Source organism: Propithecus coquereli, unplaced genomic scaffold (assembly GCF_000956105.1).
Source record: "Propithecus coquereli isolate 6110/MARCELLA unplaced genomic scaffold, Pcoq_1.0 Scaffold90, whole genome shotgun sequence".
NCBI classification, from domain to species: domain Eukaryota; kingdom Metazoa; phylum Chordata; class Mammalia; order Primates; family Indriidae; genus Propithecus; species Propithecus coquereli.
The window spans coordinates 246,391-257,079 of NW_012155285.1; positions in this window are offsets into that span (position 1 = coordinate 246,391).

Below are 10,689 nucleotides of genomic sequence, written 5' to 3' on the forward strand. Positions count from 1 at the left end.
GTGCCAAAGAAATCCAAATTGATTATCTCCATGTTGGGATCTTCCTCTAATAAAATTTCTTTATACTTGAAATTCACTATAAAACAAGACAGATACAGTTCTTGCTCTCATAGGGTTTTTAATTTTTTAAAAATAAAGTCACAATTCAATTGAACACTTAAAATCACATGGAGAGAGCTAAGGTTCCTGGTATAGGAACTTTTGCCTCAGAAAAAAATGTAAGGCTTCTTGCTCAAGATATCTGGAGTCCTAAGGCATTCTCCTCACAGTAGGGAAGTGATTTAGCCTACATTCACAGACTTTACCATGAGAATTCCCTGGAGAGAAGTTTTTGAGAGAAAAGATTTGCACAACAGCCAAGGAAATAACAAAATGTGTTCAGTTCATCCTACGACTATTGATTTGCAAACATGTAAGTAAAACAAGCAGCATGAATATCTAAGATCACAATAAAAAACAGAACACTAGACCCCGAGAAAACATTCAATAGAAGAACATAATTTAATAGAAAACCAAACAACCAACCAGCCAACCAACCAAACCTTTCTAAAGTGTATTTACAGAGGGATTCAAGAAGTCTTTACATCTATAAAACAAGAATACTTCTATGACATAAGAATAATTAGACAACAGAAAGGGCACCTATATACCTTTTTTAGCAAAGAGAAAAGACTATGTTTGCTAGAAAAAATAAAAGTGAAAATTTATTTTAAATCAAAAATAGCAATAAAGATATGAAAATAGGAGAGAAAAGATTAAATTATGGTGAAATATCGCAACATTTGACTAAAATAAACCCCTAAAAAAGGAAAATAAATAAACCCACAAATAAAGAGGTAAGGACTTTATCAGAGAAAAAAATATAGAAAGAGAAGAACATTTCTCAGATCTCAAGAAAGATATGAGCTCACCAACGCCAGACAGATAACTTATAAAAAAGAAATTCACACCAGGGAAAGTGTGAGTTGTAAAATGTGAAGGTCTGAATCCTAAAAACAATGTCCTAAAAAGTGTCAAGAGAGAAAAAAATTCAAATCAATTAAATGGAACTAGCCCAGCATTTGATTATCCATCAGAAAGACTGGATGCTAGAAGTTAGTCAAGTTATAACTTCAAAGTTCTGATGGAACATGATTTTGAACCTAGATTTTACATCCAACTAATTAAATGTGATGGCAGAATAAAAATATTTTTCAGCAAAGAAATTCTCATATTTTTTATCTTTTCTGAAAACATTTGTGGATGGAAAAAAGGAAAAAGAAGACATGAGAACAGTAAATTATATGCGTGAGGACAGGTTCAAAAACATGTTAGAATGAAGCAATCTCAGGAATAGCCTATGATACTCAGATAAACTTGAAGATAGGGAATGGTCATGATTTATTTTTGTTCATGTATACAATAAAAATATATAAAAAATAAAAAATATATATCATAAATAAATAAATAAATAATATATAAAAATATATACAATAAAAACTAATAAAAAATACTTTTCCATAATGTCATAATCAAATATAAAATAATTAAAATAAAATACTTGAAAAACATTTAAGAAAAAAGAAAGCAAGAAAGAAGAAAAAGAAATAATAATAATAGAAAAAATAATACTAGTGATAATATTAATAATCCGTTTGACCTTGAAGCCAAGAGCATTTCTCTTTGATTAGCACAAGTGTTATGATATTAGACACACAGAAAAAGGCAATATAATCTATAATGCTTACTGAGTTATAATCTTTAAAAATAAGATATCGATGTTTCAGTTCTATTAATTGTTATACACAGAGTGCACATATTATCCTAGATAAGATAAAAGGAAATGCGTAACAGATAAATGCGATGTGTAAAGTGGGGAGGAATGCCGGAGTTACTGGCAAGTGGCTAATATTTTCATTTTAAATGGGAAAGGGTTAATATTGTGATTGAAGTTCATGGGGAGAATATCGGTGTTTAAGTCTGAAGATAACTTATAAAACTTTCCAAAAATCTATATAACTTCCAAATATTTAAGAACAATAGCATAGGAAACAGTGTAAGTAGTCTAAATCTATATTTTATATTTTTCATCAGCTAAATCTTAATTCTTAGGTTGGTAATCAACTGAGGCCTGAAAATAGGGAGATCGAGGCGGGACATGATTGCCATTCCTCGTACGATCTCTTTTCATTATTTATTGTGTGATAAAAATTTTAAAATAAGTGGAGACTAATTGGGCTTTTCTAGGAAAAATAAGAGTTCCGTGGATATTTAAGTTACATCTGACAAAAAGAGTAATAAAAATTAGTGACAAGGTTGAGGCTGGAGAATTGCTTGAGGCCAGGAGTTCTGGAGCAGCTTGGATAACGCAGTGAGACCCCTGTCTCTAAAAACAAACAAAAAAACCCTAAGAATTAATTAATTAATTAATTAGCATTAGCCAGGTGTAGTGGTGCATGCCTGTAGTCTCAGCTACTTGGGAGGCTGAGATGGGAAGATCGCTTGAGCCCAGGAGTTGAAGGCTGCTGTGAGCTATGAACACGCCACAGCACTATAGCTTGGGGGACAGAATGAGACCCTGTGACTAAAAAACATTAATTAGTTAAAATTTGAATTTATTAATAAAAACATTGAGAAAACAAAATGACCAAATTGAGGCTTAATATATTTGGGGCTCATAAATGAATAATTTGGGAGAAATTAATGGAGTAACTGGATATTACTAAAGATTTTAGATATAAAAACATATTAATAAATTTACACACCATATTAGTGACCATAATATATTTTGAAAAGTAATCAGCTGTTTAATGGACAACATTCAGTTGTTTTATATCTGAAATGGTAAATTAATATTTTTCTTAAACCCACTCCCTGCATGCCCTTTGATGTTGACGATTAATTGATCACCACTGATAGGAAGTGCATTTACAGCTAGCGTTTACATAGAGATTCTTCCCTAAAGCTCAGTTCTTTTCAAGCGTTTTCAAATTGGATAATTCTGCCCACAGCTCTAGTCACTGGAGCAGAGACAGGTACACAGAATTTAAGCCATTTTCAGATAAAGAGAGTTTCTCTTCCATTAAAAAACTATAACTAGGTAACGTCTTTTGACTTTTTGGAAAGTGCTCTAGTCTTTAAATTCTGTCACCAAATCTTTCAACAGCTTATTTCTACAGAATGAAGATCCTTTACTATCTCCTCCATTTTCTGTGTTATGTGACCTTCATCCTACCAGGTAAAATAGATGTTTCTGGTATGTTTTTAATATATAGCTTTTAGGTAGAAATAGAAATACTAGATTATTAATTGGAAAATGAAGGTTCTCAACAAAATCTTAGCAATTAAAGTAGTGTCTTGATCGAATCTTGCTTTCCTCATTGTAAATACAATTATACTAGGATACTTAACCTATCCCATTTTTAAAATTAATCTGCAGATAAAATGAGATGGTGCAGATAAGAGCCTTCATCTTTTTTGGACTTGGAGTTTTCTTTTCAGATATTTAAATGATTAAGAGAACCGTAATTTATTAAATTTATTTATAAGATTTAGAAGTGAAGACAATGGTAATCAGATCCCAAGGAGAGAAATGGACTGCAAACAACAGGATATATCTCCTGGGATATCAATAACCGAACCTATAAGATGATCTAAGACATAGTCTGACAATATGCTGGGCAATGAGGTATAGTAGGAATAAAAGGGTAAGTAAAGATGTCGTACCTCAAACATCCTTGTCTAATTAGTCAATACGTTAGTAAAGGAATGCAGCAGTGCCCTTATGAATCAATTACAAATAAATAATAAAATACAATGAAGCCCTCGGTGGTCATTCTAGAAAGTTGGAAGTATAAGCAGTGCATCATGTATCAGAAATAAACCTGGATTCAAACTCAGAAGATTTAGATTTTGTTACTAGCTCACTACTTAATAGCTTGGAGAATCTTGCCACTCAGAATTTAACTGATTTGTCAATGTTCTTAACAGAAAACAAAGAAAATAGAAGTGTAATAATTAATAATCACAATTTTTAAAAAATTAAAAATCTGACATAAAATGTTGTGTCTGTTAGTCATATGCACCTCAAAAGACTGCAGTTAGGATTTAGTGGAATATTATATTAGAAAGTATAATACAAAGTACAAACTAAAAATTAGTCTGCCAATTTAGGTGCTATTATTTTTATTATAGTTGTTTCTTTTGTTATAGTTATTATTAACAATGAAAGGGGCCTGAAAAAGTGAGGATCTCAAATAGGATTAGGAAAAGTATTGATGCATACGGTGCTATTGTGTCAATCAACAACCATCTAATATTGAGTGCCAGTGATCTACTAAGCACAATGATTGACACTGAGGAAACAGAAATGCAAGATACAGTAATTCCTAAGCATACTTACAAGTCAGATGAATAAACTCAGATACATCAATGAATTGGTCTGATTTAGAAGGTTTATGTAAGTATGCTTCAGATAGTAAGTAATAGTGGACTTATAGCAATGAGGTTTGGGGAAATGTTCTGAATTCTCTGATAAAGAGCTTTGAAATTTGGGGTAAGACACTCGTCTTTGGACTTTGGAAGGTGAAAGGAAGACAGACAAGACAAGAAGTAAATATGAGTGGCTAATATGCCAACACTTTTCCATAATTTTTCACGTAGATATTGAATCTGACCTACCATATAACATTGTAAAATGACTATTATTTCTTCTTCTTATAACATTAGAGGAGAAAATTTTTCAAGGTCACACCTATACTACTATATGTCATAACTAGAATACAAATATATTTTAGATTCCAGCATTTTTGTTCTTTCTACTTCATCATAATGCTTTCTATAGATGGCACTAAGTTCAAGAAAAAGGCTGAGTAGATAATTTGGTCAAAAGAAGCAAGGTCTCATGGGAAGGAAATTGCACATCAGATGTATATGGTCCGTACATCATCAAATTCTACGTTTGCTGAGCATGGCAGGAAGCTTTAAATAAGGTTTTAAAGACAGTTAGTCTAAGAGTAGTGATCACAGGCTTTACTTTACCTTTGGATCATTCAGTAGATACTAAGTTATTAATGTATATTGGAAGGGACAAAAATGCTTTGCATTTGGCCTTTGATAGATCAAGAATATAAGAAGGATAATACAGTGTATCAGAATGGCTAGCTTTTAAGGAGTCTGTAGAGTAGTAAGCATGAATTGCACAGTGGTATGGTGTAGTTATTGATAAAATCTAAAAGTAAGGAAAAAAGCAATAAAAGTGTTCACTGCAAGTGGATACATTGTGAAAATGTAAGAGGAGTGTTTGGTCCAGACACAAAATATCATGCTGGGGAGACCAGAAGTAGAAAATTGAGAAGAGGCTAATACTGACAATTGTTAAAACTTGGAGGAATCAGCAGCATTTAGGGGAAATACAAACATAAAATAATCCATAGAGACAGTGAAGGTGGCATACTATCATAGTTTATAGAGTAAGCTTCTCATCCAAGAGATCAAGGTTTATATTATGGACTAAGACTTCCGTGTAGCTATGAAAGAAGCTTCAGTTCTCTTAACTATATAATGGATGATGATATCATTATTTGCATAATGTTTTACAAAGATTAAAAGAGATAATGTAAGCAAAGTAATTATCACATTGAATAGCATATTGCAATATTTCAAGAAATGGGGGAGGAGGAATAGAAGTATAGAGAAAAGGAGAGAAAGTAGTAGAAAAGAAGAAAGAGTAGGTAGTGTGCAGGTATAGCCAGTTCTTAAGCTGTCTTAACACGGTGATCTCAAATGGCGGAAACATGGTGGCTTTGGCAGCTTTACGATATATTATATTGCACAGTGCATGGGAGGCTAGCTCAAGAATAGTGAAGGGGAGAGAATAACCTGTGATGAAATGTTAGCAAGAAGAAACTATCAGTGCTGGTGCTGCAGATTTTACTAAGTTTAAAATTAAGGTGACTCAATCACCAGGGAAATTGGGTTATTTAAGAAAAATTAAGAAGAAATTGCCAAAACATTACCAAAAAATTAATGAACGTCGTAATAATAGTGGAAGATGATAATATACCTTACTCAATTACAGAGAAAACAGAGCAAAACAAACAACACAAAAGTAAGAATATGGAAAACTTAAACATGAAGATTAACAAAACTTTAATTCTAAGAATAAATCTCAATGGATATTAGAAAATATTTTAAACTTAATGGTAATGAAAATGAGATAAATCAAAGCTCACAGTAATGTTTCTAAGAAAATTCATGCAGTTCTATATATATATAAAAAAATTTAGGCTAAAAATATAACAAAAAATTTAAATGGTGAAGTTTGGAAAAGGAGATGAAATTAAACCCACAGCAACGAGCATATAATAAGACGCAAGCAGATGTAATAAACTAGAAAACAGAAGCTAGAGAAAATTAAAAAGTCCACATTTTGCTTTTTGAAAAGATTAATAAAATTAGTAAAGCTTTAACAAAATTGTAAAGAAAAGGGAGTGAAGGCAAAAATCATCTTTATTAGTGATATTAATGTTTATAATACAGATATTAAAATGATAATATAAGGATGTTGTGAACATCATAATATATTGAAAAATGTATATGTATTGGATAATTTCTGAAAAAATATAATGAATCAGAAAAGCAATAACAACAACAAAAAGAAATAGGAAATCTAAATGCTTCTAAATTCATTAAGGGAATAGAATTCATAATAAATAATCTTTATATAAAGAAAATACTAAGTTTAAATTGCTTCACTGTTTAATTCTAAACATTTAGGAAAGAAGTACAACCAATTATATAACAACTTTTCCAGGAAGTAGAAAATGAAAGGATGCTTCTAACTTATTTTATGAGATCAACAATGCCTGGTATTAAAACTTGTAAGAACATTATAAGAAAGAAAATTAAAGGTGAACCTCACTCATTAATATAGATGCAAAAATCCTTTAAAAAATACCTAGAATCAAAGCCCAATGAAATTCCTAGATTGTAAGGTGAATATAGTACTCTAAAATCAATGTTACCTCATGAACAGATTAGAGGAGAAAGTTTATATGATCATTAGATAAAGATGATTTTTTGTAAAATTTATGAATTTTTAAAAGTCCAGCAAGCTGACAGTGAATCCAATGAAATTCTTGCATTTAATAAAGTTTATCTCCAAAAAACTACACAATAAACATCTTACCAAATGACAGAATAATTAGAATTTTCCATTTGATATCAGAAATATAATGAGTCCCTTGTATCATTAATTTCAATAAACATTGCAATGGAGTCGTAAAACATTTGAATAGAAGAAAATGATCATCATTATTCAGTTGCCCTGTTGGTGTATGTAGAAACAGCAAAGGGATCCTCAGATAAATTAAAAGAACTAATGAATGCGCTTAGCATTGTTGTTGGATACAAAATCAATATAAAAATCAATTATATTTCTATATATTAATACCCAGAAAAATTGTATGATAAATTCAACAATTAGAATAGCATTAAAATATCAACTACAATGGAATGCTTCTAAAGAAAGATTTAAAAGACTTCTACACAGTTAGCTAAAATTATAATTGAGAGATTAAAGAAGACCTAAATTCAAGAAGGGTTATACCAGATTAATGGGTTGGAGGATTCATTCTTGTAAAGCTATCAATAGAATATTTCTCAAATTAATTCATAGAGTTAATATAATCTTAATCACATCCTAAAAGATGTTGTTTTGTTTCGTTTTCTGAAACCTGACATAGTAATTCTCAAATTTGTATGGAAATGTAAAGCACTAAATAATAATTAAGACATTATTGTCAAAGAAAGACTGAGATGGGAGGACTTGCACAAGAAGACAGTGTTATGTTGGAAAGAAAAATGTAACAATGGAGCAGAACAGAGAATCTTTAAACAGATAAAGATGGCACGGCAGAACAATGTGGCAAATAAACTTTTCAATTAATAAAGCTGGTTTCAAGAGAAAAAAATGAAATTTAATTCTTGCCTCTTACCACAGCCAAAACCGAATTCCAGGTAACCTATACACGCAAGCATGAAAGGCAAAACAATAAAAATCATACAAGCTAATACTTGAGAATTTAGTAATGATTTTGGCATTCAAGGAGTAATATTTCTTACTCAGTAGGAAACAGCAGTATTGACCAAATTAAAATTAGGAAATTTGCAAATCAAAAAGATCGCTGAGTAAAAAGACAAGCTCTATATCAAAAAAGATATTTGTGGCATAAGAAAAGATGTTACACTTCCCCGGTAATCAGAAAAAATTGACAGATGAGATGAGATGTATGAGGTATCATCACATTCCCATCAGAATTACTAAGTTAAAAATATCAAGCATTGATCATATTTTTGATGTCTTCAACTTTTATATAATGCTGCTGGAAATTTAATTTGGCACAAATGATTTGCAAATGTGTTTGACATTAAAGTTGGAGCTATGGAGACACATTACCATTATATTCCACTTTTAGGGATATGCCTAACAGAAAGGCCTGAGTGTGTGCCCCGAGAGTCAAGCGCAAGAGTATCCAAAACAGAAAATAATTTAAATATTCATCAGTACATACGGATAAAATGTAGTATATTTCTATAACAGACTACTATATGGTAATGAAAATGAAAGGATTACAGTTATGTAGAATATGGGTGAATCTCAAAAACTAAATTGTGAGTTCATAAAATCAAGCATAAATATATATGTGCTGTACTGTGTGCATTCACATAAAATTTCAACATGAGCAAATGTAAACAAAATATTATAAGTCAAGATAACGGTTTCTTTTGGAAATGCAAGAGCAAGAGGGAATTGTGATTTTGAGGGGCCACAAATGCCATGCTGGCAATGTTCTATTCCTTGACTTTGGTAGTGTTTACATAAGCACTTAAGGTACTCTTAGCCGAACATTTGTGTTTGGACTCTCTTCTGCAAGTTTGTTTTACTTCTTAAAGTTTATATGTAAAGAAATAAAATATAACAAATCACATGCTTTGTCTATTATATATTTTTAATCTAAGTTGTTTCTGCTTCAAAAATCTATATCAATATCTATAAAATACAATAGATAAAGGAAAGAGACTTAGAGTTTATGAGAATTTAGAGTATATCATTAATTAAGAATACAATGAATGTCATTTCAAGGCATGGAGAAAATTTTTCAATAAATAGTGTAGAACAATTATTTAATCATTTAGGGAAAATGAAGAGAGCTGTATATCTGACACTTATAATTGATGTAAAAACAAAAATATTATGATAAAATATAAGGAAAAGATTTTATGCAAGCATATCTTACTGGAAAGGTATAATAATACACTATTCTGTACATTTCTACATGTCAAAATTGTAAGATTGTTTATATTTTTAGAATGAAATATGCATATATCTTGTAATAAAATAGTTATTATCTAAAAACCACCACTAACACAATGAAAAACAACAAAGGAAGAACTTGAGACAAATATGACAGATAAAAGTTATTATGTGAAATATATTAAAAATTCTTATGAAGTCATTAAAATAAAATAATCATCCCAGTAACATAATCAACAAAGTGTATAAACAATTAATTTTAAAAAGAAAGAAAAGTATTCAATATAAATAATCAAAGACATAAAAATTAAAATTGCAATGAATATTATTTTATTAATATTTGGGGGCAAAAATTACATATATTGTTCATGGCAATACTAGAAGCATAGAATCAAACTTTGCCACAACTATCCTAAGAATCTATTTTATAAATATTAAAAGATGTAAAAGGCATTTATCATAATCCTAAAATATTAAAACTCTAGCTATCACTTGATGGTCCAAAAAGAGCTGAAAGACTGAATAAATTGTCATGTAGTTCTAAAAAAAATCTTGAGTCTTATTGAATAGAATAATGTATAGCATATAATTTTTAATCATATATTAATTTTCTACAGTTTCACTTTTCTGTATACCTAGAGGTATGGGATATTTTTAGTGTATTTGTATTTTTTGGTATTTTCTAAACTTGGTACAGTGTACACATTATACTTTATGTAATCAGAAATAATATATACTTAAGAGATCAGTAATTTCAGTTACTCTTCTTTTACTATAGCTACATGTAACTTGGCGGATGCTGATCGTTGCACAAACCGTAAAGGTGTCTGTAAAAGAAACTGTCTTCTGAGTGAAAAGCAGATTGACACCTGTTTCTCACCAACTAAGATTTGCTGCTCTGAGAGGCTGTATGAAGAAGAGAGTATATTTTGAAAAGAAAGACATCCTTCTAAACAATGACGTTATATGTGCACCAGTGGAGAGATGTGTAGGAATATAATAAGGGCCTCTGAAATAAATAATTAAACACACAAGCCAATATTGCTATCTTCCTTTGTAGGTGTCAATTACATATACAACGGAATGAGATAGGAATTCTCATTCTCTCTAAACTAGAAGTTTTGATAGAAACACATCTGATGCTAATTTTCTATCATATGAATATCACGTTGGCTTCAATTTAGGTCCACTTTAATCTATCTTAGGTCATCTAAACTTACACAATTGAACATTTCCCAATTTTACTCCCATATCATTAGTAGTTCAAGTCATGAAAATCGATATCCATGAGTTTATTGTCTAAATATTATCATCAGGTTATTGGAGCAAAGACAAAAAAAATCCTAAGCGAGAGATAAAAGTACAAGCTACAGAAGAGCATGGATATACTCACC